The sequence below is a fragment of the Lepisosteus oculatus genome, chromosome 13, assembly GCF_040954835.1.
Source record: "Lepisosteus oculatus isolate fLepOcu1 chromosome 13, fLepOcu1.hap2, whole genome shotgun sequence".
Taxonomy (NCBI): Eukaryota; Metazoa; Chordata; class Actinopteri; order Semionotiformes; family Lepisosteidae; genus Lepisosteus; species Lepisosteus oculatus.
This window is the reverse complement of record NC_090708.1, coordinates 22,688,328-22,713,150: the sequence shown is the minus strand read 5'-3', so window position 1 is coordinate 22,713,150 and position 24,823 is coordinate 22,688,328. Positions and strand designations below refer to the sequence as shown.

At 35.1% G+C, this 24,823-nt stretch overlaps 1 long non-coding RNA gene across 2 annotated transcripts; it reads right to left on the bottom strand.

Annotated features, from left to right (window-relative positions):
- Positions 1–1,170: 1,170 nt before the first annotated feature.
- Positions 1,171–24,633, bottom strand: LOC107079179 (uncharacterized). Of its 2 annotated transcripts, none has more exons than XR_001480146.2 (3): positions 24,516–24,633; positions 7,320–7,415; positions 1,171–2,027 (listed from the first exon to the last, which is right to left on the bottom strand). It is a non-coding gene; the product is annotated as an uncharacterized lncRNA (long non-coding RNA). The 2 variants fall into 2 exon arrangements; XR_001480147.2 differs by lacking the exon at positions 24,516–24,633 and adding an exon at positions 23,928–24,003.
- Between the last annotated feature and the right edge of the window lie 190 nt (positions 24,634–24,823).

The following is a 24,823-nucleotide window of genomic DNA, read 5'->3' as shown; positions in this document are numbered from 1 at the left end:
ATAAGCTACACAGACTCAAAACCAGGTGAAGTTGCCTCAGTAATAAAACAATTTAATAAAAATTAAAAATAATTGTACTAGTTAGATTTAAGTCTAATGCTGTTGAAAATGTTGAGATTTGCACAAACAATTAAAGCACCAATATAGTTACAATTGTGTTCTGTGACCTGCAAAGTTAGGAATTTCTTCTCTTAAAGAAATTTAACAGCATTTATATAAAATCAAATTAAAACTAATTCCAAATGAATCATCATTGCTTTCAGTAAATTATATATATAGTTTTAGGGTTTGCTAGGTCTTCCTGAATTTGCATAAAATTCCTGGTAACACTTTGTATTATTGTATTTATTTAATGTAGAGGTTTCAAAGGTTTCAAATGTTATTTCTCATTGTTTTTGAATGAGTGTCATCAATATGATAATACTTGACATGAATAGCACCATAGATTAATCGCATGTAAGTAAACAAACTCACAACAATAGCCTTAACTACAGCATGCATAGTCTTCCATATACTGTATAATACTTTATCAATGTATTTACATCTGGCTTGTCCATTTATGAACCTTTCATTTGAATCTCATGAAGTGTGACCAAAATAGTTTTATATCTATATCACAGTTCTTCATAGTCTCCAATTTTCATTGGAATATCTATAAACTACTATTTGTATCGTATGACCCCCCCATAATGCACTGCCAACCTTACTTCTTAATACACATTTATCCATTCTTACACAGCTCATTATCCATTTCCAAGATGTAATAATGGCATGCACAGTTAGTATTACATAATGGTAAAGGTATAATTCGATATTATGTGGTAAAAGGTGAGTCATTATTTTGAAATGTGTCCAGCATTTTTGACACCATACTAATAAATTGTTTTATTCAAAACAGTGTAGAGAACAGGGGGGTTTGAAATTATCTGAAATCACTTTGTTATCTATTCTTTCTTATTGCTTTATAACACAGAAGGACACTTTTTTCAATGTTAACAGTTATCAAAACAATGAGATTTTACTATGGGTTTCCTTCCTGGTGGTCAAGTTTAAGAATTATCACAACCACATCCTTTGGTGTTTAACTCAAGCAGTATTTAGAAATACAGCAGTAGATAAAAGCACACTAAGAAAAATGTGCCACGTTAGAAAAAAATGGCTGCTCTTTGTGTCTATTGTCTATTGTTTTAGCCGGGAAATGCAAGCTGATATCCTGAAAATAGTTTTCATCCGAAAAAGCTGCAGTCAAATACATATCAAACATCAGACATGTAGTTTCATTATACACAGTGCTTTGTCTATGCAAAATGATATAAAATCAATGTTTGTAACACTGAGGAGGAATGATGACAGCCAAAGAAGCCTTCATCTCTGCTCCTCTTTGTTATCCTCCATGATGTTACTTCCTGAAAGTTTATAAAAAATCCCAGCAAGACCTTTTCTACCTCACAGTCTGTTGCCATGCTCCTCTACATCATCTCCCCCTTTGCAGCTGGGCCGTAGTTCACTCTTCTGCCTGCCAGCAGTCCTGACTTCCTTGTCCAATGGCCAGGTGGTGGAACCTCAGCCAGAAGGATTAAGCTAAAGCTCTTTATGTTTTCAATAAACATATTAGAATGCATATTCTTATCCGGTGTTGTTATTCTTCATGACATATAATACAATGTTTGACAGAACAAACCTTTTGGATTTATTATAAGAGATAAGATATAAGATCACTTTATTCGCCATATACAATTTCTTGCATTAGGAATTTGTCTTTTCACGTACCCCAGCTTGCTCTCCATGAGACACACAGGCACACAGACAGGGAGAGAAGCTTGTGGTCAGAGCGCAGGGTCAGCCATTTATACAGCACCCCTGGAGCAGTTGCGGTTAAGGGCCTTGCTCAGGGGCCCAACGGTGTAGGTTCCTCTGCCGGCCACGGAATTTGAACGGGTAACCTTCCAGATCTGCCACAGATGCAGATCCTTAGCCACAGTGCCACCGCTCCGCCCCTTGGAAGCAACTTAGCCACCTTAAGCAACCTTGAAAATACATGACATCAAGAAATTAAATAGGATTTATTCTATATACATATTAATGTATAGTAAGTGCACATATACAGTATGTGTTATCTATCATTAAAATAATATATATATATAATATATATACAGGAAGAACAGTGCGACAGTTAGCATTGCTGCAGTATTGAGGACCTTGGTTCAATTCCAGACCTGGGGTGCTATTTATGTGAAGTTTGCACGTTCTCCCTGTGTTTGAGTAGGTTTCCCGCAGGTACTTTGGTTTCCTCCCACAGTTGAAAGACAGGTTAATCTGCTTCTGGGAAAATTGGCCCTAAGTGTGAGTGTGTGCGTATCTGTATTTGTGTCTGTGTGTGCCCTGTGATGGACTGGTGATCCATCTAAGGTGAACCCTGCCTTGCACCCATTGCTTGCTGGCACAAGATCCAGCTCCCCGTGTGATCCTATATTGGATTTTAGAGGTTAGAAAAAGGATTGATGGATAATGCAGCACTATCCTATTTTCAGTTACAAAAACTACAGCTCATAACTGCTCTGTTACTGAGCCTGGCATGTAGGGGTAAGAAAATGAACAGATAATAATGATAAACAAGGCTGACTGAAATGCAACCTTGACAGGTTTTTCACTACAATAAAAATGAAGCAAATGCTTGCACACAGAGCTGGCCTTCGTTATTGTTCTTTGACAGGAATGATAATCATGAAAGGACTGTTCTGCTTCATTTTTGCTGTGTGAAAATGGTTTTCTTTCATGTGCTTTTCACTATTCTACTTTAGCATCAACGGTTACAGTTGATAAACACGCTGTTGCTATGCATTTTGACATTTCTTTCAACTATGTGGAGTTATAAATGGATTGTCTCAGGCAATAACATTTGAATTGTTATGTGTGATTCCAAAAACTAGTTTAAGCTGAGGCGTATTGTCAAATGTCTGATGGGAAGACGGACTTATTATCTCTAATTAAAAAAGTTTGGTCACGGCAGCCTCGTTATGGGAAGAAATCAACATTCGCAACAGCCACACAGTTCAGCAGTTTGGCATGATACTCAGAGCAAACAAACATCCTAGACATTGAGCACAATACTTTAAAATAACAAGGACGCAGGTTAGACCATTAATTCTGTCAGTTACAGTATATTATTATACTGCATTCAGCTACCAGTATTTAAACAGAAATCGCAGAACAACCATTAGCTCTGAATATTTTGCATTGGCTGTTTATCCTTTCATTTGTGAGAACATTTCTAAACAAGTATTATGAACTATTGGCACTTTTCCGTATGTTGATTCTTTAATGCATTTCCACTAACAAATATTATACCGTTTTGTGGTTTATGCTTTCATACCATGTCCTGTGCCTGTGCTTTTTACACTTGACACTAGTGCTACATATTTCTGGGGGTAAAAATATAATTAAAGGTTTTTGGCTGTGTCACCCTTCATTAGTATTCATTTATTTTCATGTGTCTTCAATAAATAAGAAAATATACTATGAGCATGGTCAACATCACAACAGAAATTAACTGAAAAAGACCAAAAACAATCTTACAAATACACTTAGCAATTGTTTGATAAAGATGATCTCAGATTAGGCTCTTACCTCAGGGTGTCCATGGAATCCTGGGCATTTTTTCATATGGACTTCCTTCTATTGCAATATCTTGCAATTGCGACTTAAAATCTCAGAATTACGACTTCATATCTCACAATTGTAACTTTATATCTCACAATCGCGATTTATAATCTCGTAATTGCGACTTCGTTTCTCGTATTTACGGCTTTATATCTCGCAATTGCAACTTCATATCTCACAATTTTGACGTCACTGGCGCCAGCAATGAATGTAGCTAGGCCAGGTTGCTCATCTGGAAAAAGAAGCCCATTGTTGTGTTATACCGTCTTGTGTCTCCTTTTGGAATGCTGTGTTTAGGAATATCATTTGAAAATTAGTTTGGGCAATTGCTGATAGATACTGTCTTACAAGATGACTTATGTGTATTTTGTAATAATGAGAAGGAATCTTTGTTACATTTGTTTGTTAATTGCACATAGTATATACAAAATTGTTTTGGATAGATCTGCAAAATGTTATTGCTAAACATTTAAAGGTAAATGTCAAATTTAAAGATTTTGATATTTTATATTTTGTTTGATCTGATTCGGATATAGGATATGTTTTTATTATTAATCTGTTAATTATTTTGCTTCATCCACAAAAGTAAATGGTCTAATACTTATCCCTCTATTAATGCTTTTAAAGTAGAATTCCTTTTTTTACTTTAATTCTATTAGAAATTTAAAGGATCAAAAGGCAAGGCATACAATGAAAATATGTAAAAAGTATAATTTTCAGCTTTTATAATTGGGAATTCCTCTGGATGTGAAGTGTCTGTTTCTGTGTCTTTTTTTCATATTCTGTCTCCTTTTTTGTATTTCTGGAGTATAAATAAAAACTTTTTTTAAAATCCACTATTCCTTCCGGGTATGGAAGCCTCCCTGATGGAAATGGGTAATTAATTTGATTTTTATCAGGGCACTGTACAAGACAAGTCTTCAGGCCTATAGATCCTGCATGATTTATAGTGTAACGGAACGGTCGTTCCTACATATACTGTAGGTTGTACGATCTGGTTGCAGTGTGGTGACGGCACCGCCCTCCACTGCGCATAACAGGGATGTTGACCGCTGGGGCTAAAGAAGGTCTTCTACAGCTCAGCTGGCAAGACCCGGGTTCTAGCCCATGCTGTGAGGGACGAACTAGGATGGGAATGGCGAGGGCACAAGCCCTAGAACCCAAATCCGTTACAATAACAAAAGGACAGATCATGAGATGTGGGTTATTTCGAAGTCGCAAATGTGAGATAAAAAGCCGTAATTCTGAGATAAAAAAGACGCAATTGCAAGATATGAAGTTGTAATTCTGAGATTTTAAGTAGCAATTGTGAGATATAAACTCGTAATTCTGAGCTTCAGTGTCGCAATTGCAAGATGTCATAGCATACCTTTTTTTTTACTCCCTGGCGAAACGGGCTTCCATATCCTTCTGCGTTTCTTAAGTGTCCCTTTTCCCAAATTGCTATTTCTGTCTTTTTTGATGATTTGCATCTAGTCTTAAATACTTTTTTAAAAAATCTGGGAGTTGGAGAAGTGACCGTGCAGATAAGTGAACTAAGTTTGTAACCTTAATGGAAAATGTAAAATATTACCATTAGGTGAACATCACTTGGTTCAACAGAGATAGCTGTTCATTTTGTAGAAAGAGCGAGGTCTTCATATCAGTCAACAAAAGTAAAGGTAATGGGTAAGGGACACCTTGTTCCTGACACCTATCAGATTGATCCAAGCACATTGATCCTTTGGCGCATCTAGTGAATCATATCTAACTGGACTATATTGTAAGAAAGTGTCAATCTGATTTAAACCAGGAAAGCTGAAGAAAATATTCCAGTGAAAATTAAATAGTAATATAAGCACACTTTGTCTCAAAGATTCAAAATATGTGAATTTAAGCTAGAAATTTCTGACAGTTGCAAAGGATCTCTAGGGTGAAGGAACAGACTGCTGCCTGTCTGCTTGTCTGTTATAGAGGATTGAGAGTCCAGCTGAGGTTTTAAATGTGTGTTACCCTACAAAATCCTATGTCCTAATATAACAGAGAAATAATAAATAGAAGAATATAAAATATCTTATTTTGGTATTTTTTATTCATTTTTTATGAATACTTGGTTTAAATTAATCTAGTTCAAATATATTTTCCATTTTAAATGAGGATTTAGGCAATACTGGTGACTAGTTCTGGGACTGTACTGTATCTTTTATACTGAAAGGGATGGTGTGTGATGTAGGAGCAACAGAAACCCAGCATTCTTACAGACCTTAGAAGAGGTCGGTATATGTGTCAAGTTTCAGTCTTGAGCACTTGTTCACCTTGTGAGGCAGAATTACAATTATTCTCTAAAAAAAACAAAGCATTGGAATGTGATGAAGATTTATTTCCTATATGATACAATAATAGCAAGTTATACGATCTGTACAATTTTCCTTTTCCTAAGTATAAAAACAGAGGTGAAGAGTAAAGCCATTTAACTGAAGGACAAAAGCGTGTGTGAAAGAAAAGACTCAACCAATCTCAAGAGATTGTCTATTTTTGCATCACTTCTGAAAGTTTGGCTTTCCATTACTGCCTTCTAAAACTTGATATTTAAATGTATTTCTTTTTATGTCTTCCTTTTTCATAGAGTGAATGAATTGAGTGGTCTAGTGATCTTTTTGCCTTATATAACAACTATTTTTAATACACATGACATAAGGAGGTTGGCAAAGTGGTACAGTGGTTAGCATCACCGAGGCCCTGGGTTCAATTTCTGGTGTGCTGCCTGCATGGAGTTTCTATGTTCTCCCTGTGTTTGGCTTTCTTTCAAGTGCTCTGGTTTCCTCTTGCAGTTCAAAGACATACTGGTAGTTTAATTGGCTTCTAGAAAAATTGTCCCTGCTGTGAGTGTGAGCATATCTGTGTGTTTGTATGTTTCCTATGATGGACTGGAGTCCTGTCTAGGATGTATCCCTTCTTGAGCCCATTGCTTGATGGGATAGCTCCCTGAATTTGATGAGATTAACAAATAGATGGATGGGTGACATAAGAACGGTGGAAAACATCGAACTTCCTCTACCTTCCTGTGAAACATTCTCAAATCACCTCTATTAATATACCAGGATCTTGAGCAAGCTGAATATAAATAGATGGCATTTTAAATATGCACTCTCAAAACATAACAGAATTGTCCCATTTACCCACAACACTTCTGTACCTACAGCTTAAAAGTAGCTTTCTACATGGGCCTGTACATAAGCCCTTGTATGATACACAAGGCAACATAGTTATGGGAAAGCTCTGGAGACTCTATAAAACACATCCATTCAACGTCTGATATTAATTACATTCTACAGTGTATAGTGCTTTTAGTGTCAAAGGATTTTCTGTATAAAATACTTTTTACAGTATATAGGAGGTTACCCTCCTCACTGACCACTGAAGTGTAGCACTGACCTGCATTAGGCATGGCTGCCACTGTAAACCAGCCAGTCCTTCCACACAGGCGCATGCTGTTAATGCATGCTCAGAACTGTTAATACTTCAAGTGAACGAAGGGAGATACAGTATTAAGGAAAACTAACGTAAACGAGTTCCAAATATATGACTTGAGTGATTAAATGTCTTGATTTAAGACAGAATACACATTTGCAAAACATTTCATTTTCTTAATTTACAAAAGAAATCAGCTATTATTTCACCTCTTAAGGCAGTTTTCACCCTGTTTCCCTCTTGTGTTCTCTCATTGTAAGGTGCTGCCTGCTGCGTCATTCTGCGCACCTCCTCCAGGTTGTTTTCTAAAAGAAATACATGACCAGAACTTTGTGACTACTCTTAAATCCTGTCAGAGGACTAGTACATAAGGTTCTGTACTTCCGTCTTGGCCCAAAATCAATATGACCCCCACTGTGTTCTTTTCAAGGCAACAGGGTCATGTCGTGTGATGTGACCAGTGCATTAGCTGGTGTTTTTATTGCTTGACTAACAAATATGACCACATTGCACTCACAGTCCTTCGATGAGCCACGGATTTGGTAAATAACTAGCTTAGCATAAACTGTATTATGTTGGTTTGGGGAAAAACGAATGCTAATTGTGCACTTTCTTTAAAATAAGGAAATTGTTTTTTTTGTGGATTAAGCCCAGTTGAAAAGGATCAGTGGAGAAGAATTTGTTGCATCTGCATTTTTGCTTAAGTATCCCCCGTTCTCAGGGAAAGAGGTGTGAAATGTAGAAAAAAAGCTGCCACATCAGCATTAAAAAAATCTAGTTTACATTTTAGATCATGCATGGCTTTGCATTTCAATTAGTGTGGGACAGCCTTCATTAGCGCTGATTAACATTCCATTTCACTGCACAACTGACCCAAGTGGAAATTCAAGCTTGAAGGTCTTCACTGTAATCTTGCAGCTACTGTAACTGAAAAAGTCAGCTCTCTTCCCATAACATATAGAGAATGTCTTTTTAAAAAGTCACATTTATATGAAACTGCACACATAATTATTTAAAAGCTGCATAAGGCAGTTGTTTGTAACCTCTACGTTTCTACAGCCTTTTTGGTTTTAATATCTGCTTAGAGCGTTGTGTTCACAATGAATTTGATTGGTATTTGCATCACATCAGAAACGGTCACTTTATTTTTTATTGAATTTTACTGAATATTTTTATTTAACATACTTTTTACTGTTTAAAAAAGTGCATTGCGAAATAGTTTAAAAGCCGTTGTTTCCACAACATTAAATTTTAACCTCTTGAATGCTATTATCAGTACATTACATTTTTAGTTTTTTAGTATTGTATTTATAGAATTTAATCAGACCTTTTCTAATTAAGCTGATTACATGTTTAATAAAATTGTGGGGATGGTTACCTTATATATTATCTTTGGTAGCTTTTAAATACCACATTAAGCTGTTTTAACATCTAGCTTGCATTTTTCTACTAACATTCAGTACTGTACTCTCACTGACAAAATATTGAACACTTAATGGATACACTAAGTGTAATATTAAAATCAGTGGATGGAATTCAAAAAGTACTTTTTCTAATGAAAAAAATGGAAACAAGTTTTCCAAAAAATTCAGTTCTATCCTTGGAAAAAATCCTCTTATTTGTAATCAATACGTATTACGCATAGCATTGATCTGTGTCTCTGAATTGCAATTGCCACTAATTTTAGCTTTAATCATTTAAATACAGGGATCCAAACATTAATCTTGTTTCATCACTTTTCCAATATCTCTTTATAATTCTGACATTTTATTATTAGAGTAGCATGATTATTTTTAAAGTAAAACATCTCACTCAGAATGTGATTGATTGTAAGGGCATATATCAGGGCTAACACATTATATAGAATCTGATAAATTGCAGTAAAACAAATCTGATAAAATACAATGTGAAGCTTTTTGATAAGGCAAACATTTATTTGTGCATGTGAGTTGCCCATGATAGTCATAGTTGACCAGTCTTCTTTAAATATTCATGGCATGCATATCAGTAAAGTGTACATCGGAGACCATAGATAATGAATTCCTTTAAATATGTTAAATTTGGCCAAAGGATGTTTTTGTCCTATGAATAATAATTACTATTCTCAAATTTCTTCATTATACATTAAAGAAGATTTAGATCTTCAGTTGTTTATGTCATTCTTTTCTATCTTCTTCAGTATATAGTTTATAGGGGACACAATGTTTAGTTAAAACTAGTTCTTGACTAGCAGACATCTAATAAAGTTTGTATAGGTTTTAAATGTTTTAATTAGTTGCCTTCTCAATAATCATCGCAATGATTAACTGTATTAACTTGATGTTCATAAAAAGTAGGAGTACAGAATATACAGTATTTTTAATATTACTGTATGTGCTCAGGAGTTTTAAACCAGTTCTGAAAATTGTTAAACTAAGATTAACAGAAAGACTTATTATAGAATTATTTTGGCAGAAAGTTTTTTTTATATATGTATCAGTAATCTTGTTCAAAACTCTAGAAATTTAGAAGGATTAGAGTCCTAAAAGAAATGTACAAACTTTTTAAGGCATTTTTACTTTTGAAAAATTACCTGAAAGGGGAAGGATACTTCATCAACATGTACTGTACTGTATAAATATATTTGAAAATGTACAGGATATTAGAGATTGTAGGTCCTGGTGTTAGTGGGAGAAAAGTCTAGTTTATATTTTATTATAAGGGAACATTGTTAAGTGAAAAGGATTTTATCTTGCACTTTTGTGAAGTAATTTTCTCAATAGCTTTTGTGTTGCAGGAATCACAGAAGAACTAGGAATGTTATCAGTCTCAGCCACCTGTCAGAAAGACAAGAGCCTGAATTTTATGGATTTTCTGTCTGGTTTTGTGAATAATGAATTATCAGATTAATAAAATTCCTCTGAACCTGTGGAAGATAAATTTCACAAATATGTAAAAGAAATAATTTTGTATTTATCCATTTTATTGTATGTCACGGTTTTAAAAAACTGTCTGTATTGATAATTTGCCCCTTATCTTTAAAAGAGCTTTCCTATGACCAGTATCATTGAAATTGATTGATAGATAGATAGAACTTTATTGATCCCGAAGGGAAATTGAGGAAGAGAAGGTACAGTATCTCAGATGCAATACCTAATAATACATGGTAGAATCAGACTCATATGTGAAAAGATCCTAAATTGTGAAAACTCACATTTGAAGATCTATGAGACAAAGATTTTACTTTATTCTTTTGTATTTTCTGGAATATTATCTTTACCCTATCTTGTTTGCATTGCTTAAATTGTTGCTTTCCTATAATATAATAATGTAATTTATATAATTAACCCCAAGGGAATGGTAACCAGCTACCGTGACAATTTAGGAGGCAGGAATTTCCCCTGAAATATTTTCAGTCAGTCCCATCTACTGTAACTAACATTGTCTTTTAAAAAGACATCACAGAAAATAACATTATTGTACGGACTCAATCTAGATTTAACTGAAAGCTTCCTTGTTTGTAGTTGTGGAAATATTTTTTTCTTATTTTTAATCTGTGACTTTTGTCATTTATATTTACACTATATTCAGATGGAGTGTTCCTTGTAGTCTGTGAGATAAGCATTAACACACAACACACATAGTTCTAATCTGCAGAGTAGTAGTTATTGTATGGAAGCAGATTAGTGTTCTATTACAAAGTTTTGTGTAGTAGGATTGTCTATTTTAAGAATTCAGTATGTAAAACTGAATCCTTTGTTTTGGGCTCTGGAACTCACTCTTGTGCATTTTGTGTAATTATTTAACTTTTAAAAACAGTACTCAAGTTAGAGCCAGGACTGACTAATACTACCTTTTCCTAATGTAACAATACTAATAACTGTGCGCAACATGCTATTTAAACAAATGAAATAAATACTTATTTTATTCCATTTGTTCTTCAAAATTCCATAATTCACCAACCATGAACTACTGTTCACATAAGAATACACTTTTAGCTTAAGAGATAAAGAACTGTTGCCATCTAAGATGTCTCTCTCCTTCAGTAAATATTAGTATGCAGATAAGTCTACCAACTGCTGGCACTGACAGTCTCTGGAGTTCAAAGTAGTTCAGCAAGATGTACTATGAAAGGAACATGATATTAATGTACACATCAAAGGCAACTGCAGCTGTGCCATGACAGTTTAATTAATGAGACTGTAAAAACAGGACTGAATCTAATTGTATATTTTCCTTACGTTACATATAAGAAAAAAAGTATTTTATTTACTAGTGTCTGACAGACAGTGGCTAGCAAGAGAGTTCAGTTATTTGCTTAACAAATATGCTTAGTACAGTTCTCAAAATCTGGGCCTGGGCGGTTCAGTCAACCAAGATCTCTAATTCTTACTTCTGACATTGAGTGTGTCAGTAATAGTTTGGCATTTCTCAAGTTCAAGAAAACCAAGTAAAATGAAAAAATAAAATTAAAATACAGAAAATGTTTTAAAGTATGAGGCTTGTGACATTACCTCATATTCACAAATATTAGATGGAATTAAAAAAGCTTTAAACTTCGGATGTGATAATTTTTAAGAACAGGTTTCTACCAGACATTGTCATACAGTAAGTGCCATGTGTTATGGATTGCTCATCAAGCCAGGCACTTCTTGTTATTTTGTCTACTATTATTTTGAGCTGTAAACAGCACAAGATAGAAGCTGCACTCTATTTGGTTAATAAACCAGCTGCCAGTTCAGTGACATTAATTTTCACTCGTGGACCCAATTTGTACATACTGTAAGTGTGCTCAAATGGGTTGAGTTTGGGCAATACAACCCACTACATAATGCAGTGAGAATCTTATGAACAATAAGATTACTCCTCCGCAAAAGAGGAATTTCTGCGCAAGTCATGCCACCGCCAAAACAATGTAATTCCCCTACACAAGTCCACTTGATATGTACCATAGATAAAAATAATGTTATTACTGCATTTCTGTGTGAGCATGTTCACAAAAGGAAAAGTACAATATATAAATATTTTAGATATTTATTAAATGTTTTTGTTGAATGTGAACCCTGGTGAAAATCAAGAAAGAAAAGCACAGAAAGGAGCCAGATCAAGAAATCAAAGCCTTCATGCCATCGGTATGATTGAGGCTGGATTAAATCTGTGAGCTCACGTTTGCCAGTCACTTCCAATCTAACAAAGTGTGGTGCAGTTCATCAATGATAGACTATGATCTGGGAGACCAAGAGTCAAAACAACTTACCATTTTGACAGGGAGGTCCTAATGGTCTCAGCAGATGATTCTAGTCAATACAGATCTCCACTAGTAGTGATTGATAGAAATCTAACTGCAGAGTGCTATACTGATCATGTCCTGGGGCCTTGATCACTTGCTGCCCTTCCTTCCTCCTCATTCCAGCAGGACTTTGCCTGTCCTCATGTGACAGCTGTCTTGATAAATGTGAATGTGAGAGTGTCACTGACCTTTGCGTTTGATGAAAGTTGGCAACTAGGGCTCAAAGAACAGTGAATGGAGATACATGCTTGTCCAATCTCTATGAAACAAATGGGAAAGCATCCCAGAATAACATATGCAATCTGACACACAGATGTACAGCTTGCCTTGCCTCCAGCAGTGGCCACATACATTATTAGCCTGTGACTTTCACATTAGATGAACCTCATTGATTAGAATTGTTAATTAGCACAATTAATATATCTATGTCATGTCCAGCCAATTAAATCCTGTGCCCCTGCTGCAAAAAGGATTTTATTATTTTACTGATAATAACTTGAGCTGATTTGTTGCAGTTATGCGTGCTTTCTTTTGATGCTTACTGTACATGCATTAGACAGGAGACAACTGGGTTTTATTATAATCACTGCTCTTTACCAATATACAGGGGACTGCAGAATTGTAATATGTAGTTCTGCACTGATGTGCTAAGTCTTGGGTCCACTGATTTATGACATGATCTTTATAGAGGCACCTTATTTTGGTATAGGGTCCTTTCTGGAGAAAACCACTCACAATTCACAAAAACAATTGTTATTATTCAATTCTTGGTTAAATGGGCATAAGTACTGGTTAATGTACATGTTTGTTGATTTACTGGGACATGGATTGACTAATGTGCATCTCTACTGGTTTGCTGGTAAACACACGAACATCCTGTTAAAATTTTAGACTGTGTTGGCTGTTAACTGCAAAGTTGGTTGGTCTAGTCAAAACCTGGATTGTGACCACAATGCATGAAATTCACTACCTGTACAACTGTTTCATCAGATCTGGTCCCATGGTTAATTTGAAATGACATGGTCAGATTTCAATCTGTGATGGCTTGTGTAACGGGAGGTTCATGGCATACCACTGCATGTGTTCAGTGTCAGTGGTCATTGGTAATGACTTGACATAGAGAACCCCTACACTATTGATTTTCTGACATTTGTTTGTGCAGTGCATACATTTTTGGTCTAAAGTTTTTTTTCTCACTTTTGGGGGCAGGTGTAATTGTATTTCACTTATATATCACTTATATTTTATATTACATATAATTGACAGTGTTATCTTTATATCATGTTAATGTCTGCCATGGTGTTGAACGGTGTACAGTATATACGGCATACGGTAGGTTAATCAGGGACGTTTTGTGGATGACAGCATAAACTGTCAGATGTTTTGAAAAACAAAGCAGAAACTGATCCTTTGGGAATGTGAGCACAACACGTCAATCACAAATGTATCAGCTCAGAAACATAATCTGCCTATGAGCACTTTGCAATATGTAAAGAGATTACTTTGTACCTTCATACAATTTCATTTAAACCTAACCGAATACAATTTGCTGAAGAACATAACAATTCTATTGATTACTGTCCCTTTGGACTAATACCTAGGTGATAACCCATCTATTAAGGTGAAATTACTGGAACCAGATGTTGGAGGCTTTATATTATCTTTCATACCATTTTATTTTAACAGCACTGGAATGTATCTCAGAATACAGTTTAAAGCCAAACTAAAAATTCAGTAGATCAAAAAACACAACAGCCTATATTCTTCTTCTAAATCCTCTTAAACATAAATCACATTTTATCCTTTCAGGAATTTATTTTTAAATCAATTAAGGAAAGCGTGCCAAATATAAAAGTTCATATTAGGTTAATTGGACAGAACAATAGAATTACCATGGAATATAATTACAGTAAATTGTTGGGAATAAATATATGGCTTTGCATTCAGTGTAAACAGAAGGAGATCAAAGGACTGGAAAAACTTGTCTAATTGACTTATTAAATAATCCTTCACATCATAAAGATACTGTCAAATGACAGAATACTAATTTACAAAGATAAATGACACTTGGGTATGTTAACATTGTCACCACAAAAACTGCATGCATCAGTGTTAAAAAAATTACAGATGACAGCTTTTCCCAAGCTGGTTCAAAACTAAATATTTATCCATCCTTCCTCTTTTATGCTAGTGTGGTGTGGACAAGAACCTATGAAGTTTAAATACACAAAGACAAGCCATGAAAGATGTTTAACAGTGACTGACATTCAGATTCATTCACAACATCTGTGTTAGTTTTTTATACTGACTTTTTTAGTAATGTGAAAGCAAAGGAAGCATATTTATGATGTTATAGTTTTATGGAATAAATTTATTGCAAAACTATCCATTAATTTGAAATATTGATATTATTTCTGATATGTTTCACACGTATAAAAGTAATATGTATATATTTATTTTTTTCTACTTTTCATTAACTCCACATCCTATTGTCTTCAATATTTATTATATTGTTGGCATATAATCAATATTCTTGAAAAGCAAAAAAATAAATTTTGCTTTGATGTCTATTTTATAAATATTTCAACACCTATTAAATTTTTTATCACATAAAAGCACAATACACATTAGCCAGTCAATAATGTTTAAATTGGGAAGTAAGCTATTTAGGCGTACATTATATTTAGAATTTTACAATTGTTTTGCTGATAAGAATAGATTTTATATGGTACATTATCAGCTCCCATACAGAAAATGCAAACTTACTGGAGAGCCCAAATTGTTTAAAAAATATTTCTAGTTATTTTAAGTGTATCTTTGGTAATTAATTTTGTCCTGGCAAATCAGAATCCTGAAAAAGACTCTACTACACAATACACAAAATGCTATAGTCAAAATATAAACAAAGCTATGTCTAAAACCTAGATGCAGCAGTAATTTTAAATAAAAATGCCTCCGAAGGTATCTAATAATATTGGGCCAAAGAGAGGATACAACCACAGCCTCCTACCTGCCTTTGAAGGTAGTGAAAGCAATATCTTACAGTACATGTGCTGAAAAATAATGTGAGACAAATTCATCACACTGTAGTTCACATAGTCTGCATTAATAAAATATGACTTCGATATTGCTTTAACCTTTAAGGAGAAGATAATCGACTAGTTATCTTTCTAGATGTCACATTAGAACAGCGTTATGATGGATTTTCACAATTAATGGAATTTTAAAAGTTGTTTAGCTGCACAATCATATGCTGTCTACCAGTGTTCTACAGTGGGAAAAGCCTGAATGCTCCTGATCCTTAATTAAAAAGAATACACATATTATTTTAAAAGCACTTTACTGCTTTATTGCATGTAAAAATTCTACAAAATGGATAACTAATCCTAATAAACTACATATTTTTCCTTTAATGAAGTCAAAGAGACAGCAATGAATTTTATGGCCACCATTACTACTAATTGAATTTCTCTTTTCCTGTAAGTTGGCATTTAGCTAACAGACAAGAGTGGCAATGCTGTGTGTGAAGTTCTTGAAGCTAGCAATTTCACTAGTTTGTAACTTTTTCTAAATTTTAAATGATCCATCACAGAGCAGATGAAGAAATATAAAATAGTCCAAAGCAGAGTTGCTATGTATTATAGTGTAGGCAAGAGTTCTTAAAAAAATATTGAACCACATCTGACAACTACCATATTTGTGCTCAAAATGTGACAAGGGCATAAGGGAGAGTAGCATATTGCTGCAAAGGAAATACTAAACATAACAGACTGGCAAATCCTTTTGCCATTTCTAAAATAATTCCCCTTCCTTTTTTATTTTTTCTCTGAGATTTGTCAGAAGCACGTTATCATCATCTTCTATACAACTTCAGCTATATAATAACAAGACGCTGATTAAAAATATTAAATTAACTTTTTACAATTTTGTCTCCAGTAGTTTTTTCACCATTGCATAGCGTCATAGTTCTCTGCTGCATCTGTTGTGGCTCTTAGCTCGGAGTTGCTGGTTACTTAGAAGAACCCTCTGTCGACAATCAATATCCCTCATACATAATGAAGCAGCTGCTGAAGTATTTCAAATTAAGAATCAGAGAACACATTAGCAGGTGTCTGCAAGAAAGAACTGCATTTCTTCATAATACAGTAATGTTACTGTACATCACTGAAATGGGACTCGTGGCAGGATCTAAGAATGTAAGAGAACCAACTTGCCGGGCAATAGACAGCCAAGATGGGGAACCTGCAAGCACTGCATAGGGAATAGCCTAGACGTGCGTGTTACTAAGGCCAGAGGGAGCAGGGAATGTGCACTCTGGAGACAAATAGCAGGCTGTTTCCTGCCAGGCGAGCTGCTAACCACGCAAGCAGATGGACATGGTGCTGTGGCTAGGCTAGGGAACCAGGAAGCTAAGTCTGCAAGTCTAAGAGTCGTAGTGTAGTATCAGCCCAAGTCCAAAGTCGAGAAAACACTGGGTGGTACGTGGGTGTAGAATCTGAGAAATGAATCGAAGAGATGAGCAAGGGTCAGAGCTGAGGAACGCACTAAACCGAGGCGTGATCCGGAAGATGACATAATGGAGGTAATGAGCAAGCAAGCAGAGGCCCGTGTACTGAACAAAGTGTAACTAGGGAAATTTAGAATCAAAGCTTGATTGGTTCAGTTTCGAAACTCAATGACAGAGCCCCAAGTTCTGACAGGTCCGATTATTTATGTTCAAGATTACCTGAGATGCACATGGTCATAAACCGACTACAGGTGCCCTGAGTCTCCAGTTGATTTTTTTCTGCAGTTCGCCCCACAGAGCACCAGTTGGTAAGAGCATGACAGAACATACAACAAAGATTGTTTTAATTCATGTAACCCCTGTCACGATTTTTAGATCTTGAGGTAGGCCTTTGTAATAATAATAATAATAATAATGTTTCTTTATTAGCCCTATACAATTTCTTGCATTAGGAATGTGTCTTTTCGCATACCCCAGCTTTTCTCCATGGAGACACAGAGACAGGGAGAGAAGCTTGGGGTCAGAGCACAGGGTCAGCCATTGTATGGCACCCCTGGAGCAGTTAGGGTTAAGGGCTCAGGGGCCCAACAGAGTAGGATTCCTCTGCCGGCCGCAGGATTTGAACCGGCAACCTTCCAGTCACAGGCGCAGATCCTTAGCCACAGAGCCACTGCTCCGCCCTTTGTCATACTGTACATGCACATTTCATGATTTGCAGATTTATTTGTTTGTTGTGTAATGACAATGAGTATCTTGAAACAATACGCTCTGGCTTAACTGACTGTATGGAAAAACTGCAGACATCAATTATTTAAAAAGTCAGCTACAAGAAAAATGAAGATAGATGTTTGCTTTTTCCTCAAGCTTTCTTGTTTTATTATTCCAGATTGCGTAAGAACAACTGTGCTGAAAAACTTTTATTTCATTATAGCTCTTTAAAAATATTTTTCAGTTCAAAGTTGCAACACTGCAACATGTAGTTAAAAAGTGATATGACTTAAATGATGAATTACATTAAATATGCTCTAACAAGATGCATTTCAATTTCCTTTGTTGAGGCATATCTGTAGTGTTTTAATTCATTTATATAGAGACTGACATACTAAATGCTTTCGTAAGTTGAAAATGTTTTACATTCAATTTCAATATTTGCAAAGTGCAGCAAAAAGGAAAGCTTTGCTAATTTTTAACAGCACCTCAGTATCTTGTATTATGTATCCTAAACAGTAGCAATATCACCTTGTGGGATATCAATATTAAAGTAGAAATATTGTTGTGCTGTGATTTATTGATTCCTTATCCTGTTTAAACCCACAACATCACCTTGATGCTCCTTCTAAACACATTGCATATGAACAAGGTCCACTGCCAAAGAATTTGAGAAACTTTGGATGATTGGTTCCAAATTGATCTGAACATCCTACAGGATTTTGTGTCAAATACCTGATAAATAGCAAGGCTAAAATTAATATACATATTTTTGGGTTGGGTATATACTGTTCTTTCTGTGAATCCAAATATTGTTGTGCAATGACCAGAATTTGTAATGCACTGAAATTTTTTTTTCCCCTTGACTCACATAACATACTGTATGCAACAATTAAAAGAGGTACAAATATTTTATTATGTTTATTAATAATGTTTATTAAATATCAATCATGTTTATTATGTATTACCCACAGTACCTGCAAACAATTATTTTCATTAGTCAGTAATTGAAGGCTTTTAGGTATAAAGGAAGTAAATGTTCTCTTTATACAGGGGATCTGGTCCGATCTCCTAGATGGTAGAAGAGTACAGTATATTCTAAAACGAGCAGATGAGAGGCATCATCTAAGTTTTTATCTGCAAGATTAATAATATGCCCCCTCCATTAAACATTTTATTGAGTCCAATAATGCCACCAGTCCTGATCGCTTCATTAAACTTATTTTTGTTCTGCAAATAATCCTCCCCAGCTTTGAATCCAAAATACATTTGCTCAAGTTCTATAAATCTGGAGCTTCTATAAAGCTCAATCTTCAAATCCTTCAACTGAGTCAAGGGCATTCACCTTCTTGTTCTGAAGCCACTCCAGTGCTGTTTCTCCGAGGTCTTTTCCTGACTTAAGCAGGTTCTCCTCAAGGAGTTGCCTGTATTCATTGTTTCCTCTATCCTGATGAGTGCAATAGTCCCTAATGCTGAAAAGCATTCCCATAAGATGATGCTGCCATCGCCATGCTTCACAGTAGGGATGTTGTTAGACAGGGGATCAGCTGTGGTTGGTTTGTGCCAGGCATAGCGCTTTGCATTCAGGCCAAAGAGTTTGATTTTTGATTAATCAGACCAGAGAATCTTTTGCCACATGGTCTCAGGTCTGCCTTCATGCCTTCTGCAACATACCTTTTTGCAATCTCCTGGTGTGCTGTTAACTTTGTGATCTGTGATCCACACTTTAACATTTCAAACATCAGTGCGAAGCAGCTGAAATAAGACTCAGCAACTCCAAATGTAAGACCATGGATCTCTTTTAAAAAGAACAGTGGATTGCTCTCTTTGGTTAAGGAGGTAGCAGATACCCTTTGTGGAGGAGTACCTTTACACAATACAGCAAGATGGTAGTGCAGTCATCATCAGTCTCTGAAATGATTTACCATATGAGTGTTGCTTCCTCAGGTACATTTTGGATAACGGTGTCTTGCATCTGCCATACATATATCAAATTTGTGTTTACTGACTTGAATGACAATAAGTTCACATTGCTGTACACGTACAGTAGGGCAGAATGACCATTGACATTTCAACCACTGACCCTTTCTAAAAGCTCTTGATTTGAAAAGCCTAAAGTTGAGCCTAAAATTGTATTTATCATTATAAAATGAGACAATGATCACAAATAAACAGACATGTATTCGTTTTTGTGTAGTGACAAATTTTCTATTTATATTAGAGTATGTTTATCATTTCTTTAATTCCATTTCGGGATTCTCCAATTTTCCTAGCATTTCCAATAACCTTTCCCTTTCAGTTTCTGTTTGTTCCCAATCTGTGAATTACACTTTCCCTCAATCTGCTGGAACTATTTGATCTTTTTACCGATTTATTTTATCTCTGTGACCTTGCTCTGTCTCTCTGCTGTAGCTGTATCACTCAAGAGAAAAAAAAAACGAGAAAAAATTCATTTCGACTTTATCTCTCTGCCGAGCACACTCTGAACTTTAATTACTTCACTTTACTGGCTCGGCTTCCTACATAAGAGTGATTAATTTATTCTAGAGGAAGAGATTCCTCTGAAGCAGTACCGGCCAAATCTATTTGAGTTTTAAAAATCTTATTTGAAAACATACTGCTCGAGAAGGCATTTCTTAATTATTTTATATATTAACTAGATAGCTGGAATTGGCCTTCTTAATTAGACAAATCCATCCAAAAGCGACATCTAACATTATCATTTAAATAAAGACTGCAGAAATGTATTTTTTAATATGAAAAAAAATCAACTTTTAAAAATTAACTTTAAATTAAGTTGTACATTGCTGGACTATGAACTCAAAGTATTCAAAGAATACCAATGTTTCTAAATTCCGAAAGACAGCACATTGCATGGATTACAGGGTTAGCTTTGAATACTGATGATCTCCTTGATGACCTCAGACTGTGCATTGGAAAAAAAAATACTCAATTGGAGATTATCAACTGCCTTTCTTAAGAAAATGCATATCAGACGACCGTTAATCTTTCTTTTTTCTTTCAGTGAATGGTAACTATCTGATAGAGGCCACTTCGATTCCTCTTACCTTGTAAAAACCACTGATGAAATGCACTACAGATGAAGACACTATGGATAAAGATGGCAGATCTGATGTTTTGCTGTATACTAAGAGTTTCTAAAAACCCAACAACATTTCACCATTCAATATTCTGCAACAGCAGTCCAGATATCATATCTGTTTTATTATTTTATCACACACTTAAAAAACAAGAACATCATCTTGCACAACAAAAAAGGAATACTGCATGAAAATGTAGTGTTAGACTACTGAACAACTGAAGCATTCTGTCAGTTTACAGAAGAATCTTCTTACTAAAGCGTATTAAAGCCTTTTCAATTTCTATGACTATTAACAGCACCAAAGGTATTGGGAAGTAGCTCTGATTTGTCAGAATGAAGCACATAGAGTCACAATTATTTTTGCTCCTGTTTCCCTGGGAAATAAATAGTAATACAAAGACTTATTAAAATGATAAAGTCTCAACAAGTGGAGAAAAGCCTCCCTATTATACAGTATTTAAAATCCAATCATTGTAAATTCAAAATTGAGAAAGTAATGAATATGAATACTACTTGCTTTGTACCTTCCCTACATTGCATAATTGATCACGGGAACCTCTGCAATAACAGTATTGTGCAGTATCACAGGTAGAGACATTAGAGGAGCTCCTCTATAATATGGACATCATTCCATATTGCAACTGAAGATTACAACCTTCAGTGATCAGATTTCCTCTCATTAATGAAAATAACTTGATTAATTTAATTAATGATATGTTGCCCTCCAGTACTGCAGAGTATTTTATCCCTATAGTAATATCACAATAATTATTATATTATTGTAATGGGTAGGTTGTTTGTGTTTGGTCAAGGGAAAAGAAATAGCTTAAATGTTAATTGCTTTTTTTCTGCAAATGACCTGTAGGTAATGGAAATTCCTACACAAACAGCTCACTTAAAATAATTCCAGCACTTGTTTAAGTTGAACTAGTAAATGTTTGGCCTCGTGCATTTGCAACTGAAAATTAGAGTCAGCATTTGTCATTTGTCATTAGTAATTTGTTTTGCTGCAAACATTTTCTTTTTCTGTTTGTAGTACTAACACACGTCAGGTGGGGAACTTAACCTGCTAAACAGAGACACAACCTTGACCCTCTTCCACTTGCAATATGAGATCTCCATTAGCTGATGTGCTTTCCCTGGAGAGCAGGTGGGTGGGGTTGGTAAAACTCTTCCATTCACAACCTATCCTCCCCGACGGTTTTTAACCCTCCCCACCAGGATGTAATACTCGTACCTCCTCGAGCACCGCCCCCTCCACCGAACATACCCATGGTGCAGAAGAGCTGGAACTTTTCACATAAGAAAATTCTGTTAGTCTTAGGGCTCTGTGACCGGTGACACTATTTTTTCTTTTTGCAGTTTAATGGGTAGTATGTTCCAATGAAATGCAGAGGATGAAAGGGAACTATCTTATCAAAATCCCTATTTTAATTCAGAACTCAACTTAAACTTTACCTGCTACAGGCAACAGTAGAACTGCACAGCAGAAAATAAATTATAATAAATGCTCTCTACTTTAGCTTCCTTGTCTGGCATAAAAGCAATATTGAAATTTTCTAGTGAAATCCAGTGGGGACACAGCAATCAACCTACCTGGGCTCACATTAATCTCCTAAAAGTTTATAGCTGTGATTTTTTTAATAATAAATTAGTTGTCAGAAAGAGTCTTGTGAGTTGAACACGGCATTAATATTGTCTCTCCAGAGATAAGAATGAACATTTCAGTAATAGAGAGAGGCAGAATGTAAAATACAGACATTAAAGCTGACAGTAATGAATAAAAAAAACTGTATGCACCACATCTCAGTGCTTTCTAATTCATTTTGACATCCAAGAATCAACTAGACCAGAAACAAAATCAGAAGAAGAAGTAATGCAAAAAAACAAATTTTATTTCCCACTTAAGATTTTACCATTACGCACATTAACCTCTATATCTCCCAAATACATCATATAAAAACTAATAAGACATGTTCATTAGAAAAGATTAGTTGTTTTTTATACCAGTATATTTTAAAAATGTGTTTAAAGGTGCTAAACATTATAGTATCTCTGAGTATAGTTTTTGTAGCATCAGATACTGATGGTGTCAGGTGTTAGTCCGATCTTGACAATGTACAGGATGAAAGATGAATTGTGAAGAATGTCAGAAGAAGTTAAAAGTATATACTAAAAGGGCATTTTTTTTTAAAGTGAGACTGCAGTTAAGAGCTCATTTCAATAAACTCTGTTTTATAACTCTCTTTTGTAAAATACATCTTTCTTCAATGTATCTTTTGTGTATATATTCCTATATAACGTTTAGTTCTAAAGGGAAATGTAGATATTTTCTCATTGCACTATAACTGGATAAAAAAAAAAGTTTCATTTATTTATAGGGAATGAGCAGTTGAGTAGCCAATTAGTTCTAAAACAGCAGGTTTGACATGGGAAAATGCAGCTGTCTATAAATCTACTGAGAAAACTATACACAAAAAACTGATCAAAATGAATGCATAACCATCTGCCTGTGCTTGTTATTCTGCATAATGCTGAGCATAAAGTGTAGTTATGTTTTTCATCAAATGTAACAAGAAGTACAAGATCAAAACCAGCCCATGCGGTAGTACTTCCCAGGCCCACTCCAGACACAAATTCAAGAACCTCAGCACTTAGAAACTCTAGATAAGCATCTGGACAGAAGGCAGAGACAGAGCATCACATAGTGAATAAATGTCCCACGTTCACCCACTCTATTTAGAATCACACCGTAAAGTTGAAATAAAGTCTCTATAGATGCTTCTTGTTCTTTATTTTGGACTTGGAGTTTTCCAAAAGCTATTCTGTTATCTTTGACATAAGGCCGCTGTAAAACACAGCCCAGATAATCATGCACTGCTACACTATATTCTTTATTATCCATGTGGTAAACTTCTGTTAGATTTGGCCTAGTATATTTATTCTTACACTTATCATGTAACAAAAATAGCAAACTTTTTCTGAGGTGGTTGTACAGTTCATACTAGAATGTTTATCTCAACATTGTAGGGATCATGGTTTATTGTGTGATGATTTTTCAGTACAGAATGATGTACAAAAAACATTATGTGAACAGGTTTGTGTACAATAAGGAAAACATTTTTGTACCATTCATGACATTTTACTAAGACTGAAATGTCCCACATATTATTCAGTCCTTCTACTTACAGCATCTGTTAAAAATATTCAATTGAAAATATTAAACTCACTTTTTGGGGCTTACGTCTTTATGTTTATGTTCTTCTTTGGCCTGTGTTCCATGGAGTAAAACACTAGAGAAGAAAATCTCTGCTAAAAGTAAACGGAAGACTGCAAATGGCATTATTGTGTTGAAAAAATTATTTGTCTCTTATTTGCCTGCCGTTGTGTGGGTGGAAATGACATGCATCACAGAAAGGTGAAAAAACAGCTATACTGTATGCAACCGACGCTTAAAAAAGAAAGCCACACAAATCACACTAATCTGTTCCTTATGAAAAGGAGCCTTTCAAACTCACCCCAAGGTCAAGGCAACCGTGATTGTGATGAAAAGCAAAAAGTTTAAATGTTTCATTATGCAGATGCACTGTACTTGTATTTTCATCTCCACGTTTCTAAGAAATGAATGCAAAAGCACAGACTCGCTGGATATGTCGTGCCACAAAGTATAAAGCACAAGAAAAGGCAACTAACATGCAAGCTCACCATAATTTCTTTTCCAGGCAGATACCGCAGTTTAGCACAATACTGACATGCTCACACAACATCTGTTACAATAGAATGAGAAGCCTTTTTCCGGGCTTTAAGTAGATTTTTACCTTAAATATCTAGAAAGTGCATGAAGGATTTGGTCTTTCTGGGGCTCATCAAATGAAGCAGGGCTGTGAAGTTTTGCTGTGAGGTAAAGCTTCAGTAATAATTTTTGAGTGAGAGTAGATAAAAGCTATTTTAGATCAATTATAAATTGCAATAAGTATAAAAGTGAATACCCAATGACTGAAAGTAAAACTGTACTGTAAATATTACCACAGTTTACTGTACATAACGTTATGCATGTTTTGCTTTAGAGGTCATGAAGTAGTACTCAAGATAATGTCATGCAATGGATATATTCTTAGTGTTAGAA